The sequence below is a fragment of the Oryctolagus cuniculus genome, chromosome 2 (assembly GCF_964237555.1).
Source record: "Oryctolagus cuniculus chromosome 2, mOryCun1.1, whole genome shotgun sequence".
NCBI lineage: Eukaryota > Metazoa > Chordata > Mammalia > Lagomorpha > Leporidae > Oryctolagus > Oryctolagus cuniculus.
The window spans coordinates 43,866,894-43,871,468 of record NC_091433.1 but is presented as its reverse complement, the minus strand read 5'-3'; positions in this window follow the sequence as shown (position 1 = coordinate 43,871,468).

Sequence of the window (4,575 nt, the reverse complement as noted above, 5' to 3'; positions counted from 1 at the left end):
ATGGGTTTTTCAAAGCTTGGAGAAACTTTCTGGAGGTTATGTCACTTGACCACTCCAATCTGGAAGGCAGTGCCAAAATGCCATTTTTCTAAATCTCTGTACATTGCCACTCCCAGCAACACTGGGGTTCTATTGATGAATCGAGAATCAATACTGGACAGACCACAGTTAGCAACCCCCACAGCCCACCCTGCTGAGCCGCCCGCTATCTGCAGACGCTGTTAGCACTCCCGTACTCGTGCGCTCGGTCATTCCACTCAGGTATGCTTCTGTCTCTCAAGTCTAGACACGGTCCTCGTGGCCCAGAGCTCCACAAACTGAACATCTGGCCCCAGCATGCCCCGTAGGCAATGGCAGAAAAGGAAGAGAACGGTAATAAAACCTCCCAACAAGACAAGAGCACGGGAGACGCCCAGCAGTCACTGGGCCGTGGCAATCACAGAATATTCTAAAAACAGTCAGGGCTCTCGGTCTCGCAGTGCATTGCATTCCTTGATGAAAACCAATGTGTCAATTTTGCTTCACTCTCTGTTAGGCTCTCCTTCAGCACGAGCTTCCACGGCTCCCTCTGCAAGGCTTTTCTTGGTCCATTATTCTCATTTCTTGCAGAAGGGTGTAGGGAGGATGGACTGCTCACCAACGGGCTGAAGTCAGTGGGGCGGGGCAGCGGGGGCGGGGCTGGTGCTGTGGTCTGGAGGCAGAAGGCTTTCTCAGGAACCCTCGGCTGCTCTCTTCAGCTGATTGTGTGAGGCCCACCTGCCACACGGAGTGTCCCCTGCTTCATGTAAAGTCATGAGAGTGCAGAAGTGGATCCTATCCACAAAAGTCCCGCATTCGTGGTTAAGGGTGCAGCTCAGCCAGACTGACGCACACGGCTGAGCACGGCGGGCAGCGTGAAGCGCCAGAAATCTCACTGATAGTGCGGATGAAGGGAGGGTTGAGTTCAAGTTCTGACTCTGATCGCTGACAAACGATGCCCTCTCTGCTTCTCTGGGAGACCCAGATGGAGTTCCAGGACCCTGGCTTTGGATGGGCCCAGCCCCGGCCTCGTGGCCATTCAGGGAGTGAACCAGCAGTTGGAAGATTTCTTTCTCACGCTATCTCATGCTCTCTCTGTTGCTCTGCCTTTCGAGTAAATAAAAATAAGTCTTTCAAAAAAGAAGAAGGAGGGGGAGGAGAAGAAGGAAAAAAGAAAGGTGACTGGGTTCTTGCTGACCACACCGGAGACTTGAATTCAGTTTCTAGTGCTCAGCTTCAGCCTAACCAGAGCTGTCAGGCATTTGGGGGTGAACCAGCGTGTGGGAACTCTCCCCCTCCCCCGTATGTGTGTGAGTCTTTCTGCCTCACCAAAAAAAAAAAAAAAAAAAAAAAAAAAAAAAAAAACTTTTCAATAAAAACTTCTGTCTGAAGATAGTCACAGTCACTCAACAAGCATAGGTGTGCCCACTATTGTGCTAGGCACGTATGGTGGCAAATAATAGCCGTAAACGAAATAAAATGCCCTCCTGGTGGTGCTATCCAAGGAACCCGGGTGTTAAATCATCAAAGCGAAAATTACAAGTGGTACAAATGCCACCAAGGATGTGTTGAGTACTCCAAGGGCGTGTGACAAGAACTCAGGAAAGGTGTCTCGGAGAAAGAGATAATTGAGCAAAGACAAGAAGCACTAGAAAGAGTTGTCTGGGCAGAGCAAAGGAGGAAAGAACATTCCAGAAAGACAACAGGAGTGTGAGCCTTTGGCACAGCACGCCAAGTTGGAATACCGGGTTCCAGGCCCAGCCCCACTCCTGATTCCAGTTTCCTTCTAATGTGCACCCTGGGAGGCACAGGTGATGGCCCAGGTACTGGGGTCCCTGCCACCAACATGAGAGACCAGAGTGCAGTTTTAGTCTCCTGGCTTCAGCCTGGCCCAGCTGTTAGGCATTTGGGGGAATGAATGAATGAATGGAAGGTCTCTCTCTCTGCCTTCCAATTAATTTTTTTTTAATTAAAAAAAAGAAAGAAATACAGTAGAGCAAAGCCCTCGAAGCAAGAATTACAGTGCCCGTGAAGCCTCAAGGCCCATGGGTGGAGTGGCCAGGATGGGCTGGAACAGAAAAAAGGATCCAGACCACGTGGGGCCTTGTTAGCCACACGCAGGCTTTGGGGCTTACTCTGTGGGCAACCATGGCTGGTTTAAAAGCCAGAAACTGACCGAGTCCAGTTTTGTGGTTGTGTGTTGGTGGAGGAAGGTATAATTTACAGAAAATAAAATTCAGAGACCTTAAGTAAGGAGTGTGCACAGCCACGCACCCAGCTCCCCACACAGGATGCAGAACCCAAGCATCGCCCAGCCAGTCTCCCTTGCCAACTGCCAACCCTTGGTCCCATTTTCCTTGAAGTTTGCTCTGGCAACAGAGAGGAGAAGGGGTGGCCAGGGTAGAGGCAGGCCAGACATGACAGTGGCAGCGAGGGGGCGGAGGGAACAGACTCAACACAAGTTTAGGTCAAGTTGGTAGAAACTGGAGGTGGCTGGGAGAGGGAGTGAGAGAGAGCGATGGGCAGGGTGGCTGAAACCAGCCAGGGAGAAGGGGGTTTGGCGAAACTCTGCAGGCCCTAGCGGGCAGGCTGAGTTGTACCGAGTCGGGGAGAGTCTGCCAGGCGAGGGGTAATAGTGCCTTTTAGGAAAGGGGGCCATAGAGGGGCAATCCGGGGCAGACTCTGAGAAAGGACACAGCCCGCAAGGAGAGCCCAGAGATGCAGGGACTCTGGACAGCACCACGTGAGCGCTGCATCCCCTTCACCTGAAGCAACACGTTCTCGTGGCTGGTGGCAGGCTGAGTTTCTGACACTTTCAACCAAAAGTGTCGTGACTAGTGATGAACCCCAGGAGCAAATTCAGAGGAACGAGACTGGGCTGTAGGTTCAGGGCATCCCAGCTGTATCGCTGGGAGAACGCGGGGCAGCAGACTTGGGAAAGAACTTGGGTTAGGGGACTCCTCTGAGGGTACAGGTGCAGGGGCCGGCCTGAGAGACCTAGCCCAGAGCTTCATTAGGGGAATGTGGGACTTACCCCCTGGGACCACTGCCTGAGGGCTGCCACCAGCCACCGCCCCCCCAAATCCTCACAGGCCCCTGAGGACCCCCAGACACTTAACAGGTAGCACCGCTCCTTGCTCTCTCATTCTTTGAGGCACCCCAAGTCAGGCACAAACTCAGGAGCTCTTGGTCACAGATGGACTTTGAAGTCACGGGGCTGGATGCAAATCACCCAGGATGCATGTGCGTGGTCCATGAACCTCGGAGGCATTGATTGCGCTGAGTGAAAGAAGCCAGACGCAGGAGGACCAGCACTGTCTGGTTCCACTCACATGCAGTCCCCAAGCACAACAGAGACAGGAAGTAGATGGGGAGGGAGGGGGCCACAGCCGGGGGCCACAGCCAGTGGCCAGCGAGGGGGATGGGTCTGAGTGCTGAGCAGGTGCAGGGTCCTCCAGAGGTTGTGCAGATGCAGGCGGTGATGGCAACACGGCAGTGGCCATGGCCTTAGTGCTTAAAACAGTTACAACAGTCCATGTGTGTCTCTTGCATTTTGCCATCAAAACCTCTACAGGAAACTGAGAATTTAAAGAAGAGCATGTGTTCTGGGAAGGGAAGAAGGTAAGGTGAGCACTCTGGAGCGGGCCAGCCTCCAGGAACAGACAGAAGAGGTGGAGAAGCCCGGGAAGCCAGGGGCTGATAGGCTCTGGGGGTCCGATGCCCCATGACCTGAACAGCTAAAGGAAGCACAGGCAGGAGCCTGAGTCGCCCCCCATCCCCCACCCCACTCTCCGCTTGTCATAGGATCTGCAAGGTTGAACACCAATGGCTCCAACAGAGGCCCCCAGTGTGGCTGGGAAGGGCAGTGGACAGGCCAGGGGATAAGCCCAGGCCCAATCACCAGGTGGAGCGGGGAGAGGGGTTGTGGGTAGGACAGGTGACGGACGCTGGAACCTCTCCCTCCCCAGTCTCTGAGGGAGGAGCTCCAATCTGGAGAGCCAAGAGGCCTGGGTCCCCAGGCTCTCCCCACAGCAGCCCTGGGTATGTGCGCTAAGGCAGGTGACCGTGGACACAGGGACTTTCGGGAGACGAGGGCAAAGCTAGCAGGGGAAGGGAGCTGGGACCCGCGGGCTTAGGTGCTGCACTGGGGGACACCCCTGCGGAGCTGGTGTGTGCACCCCGACAAAAGTCACGATGCTGGAAACTCAGCCAGGGTAGAAGGATGCTACTGGCTGGGGTGGAGGCCGAGGGGCCAAGGGGCCACGGCACCGGTGAGGACTGACGGCAGCCAGCATGGGCAAGCCGCTCCCAGAGAGCAATCCTCCAGCCTGGAAGGATGGGAAGCCATGACCGGAGGGAGCTACACGGAGCTGCTGCAGGCGGCAAAGCGTGCGTGTGTGCTGCAGGAGAACTTGGTAATAGGAGGGCAAGATGGAAGTTCAGTGGGAGAAGAAACCCAGAGTGGGGCTCCGCGGAGGCAGCAGGAGGCAGGAGGCCCAGGAAAAGCCCCAGGAGGCAGCCTCATGACCTCACAAAGCCGGCAGGCCTACCCGGGGT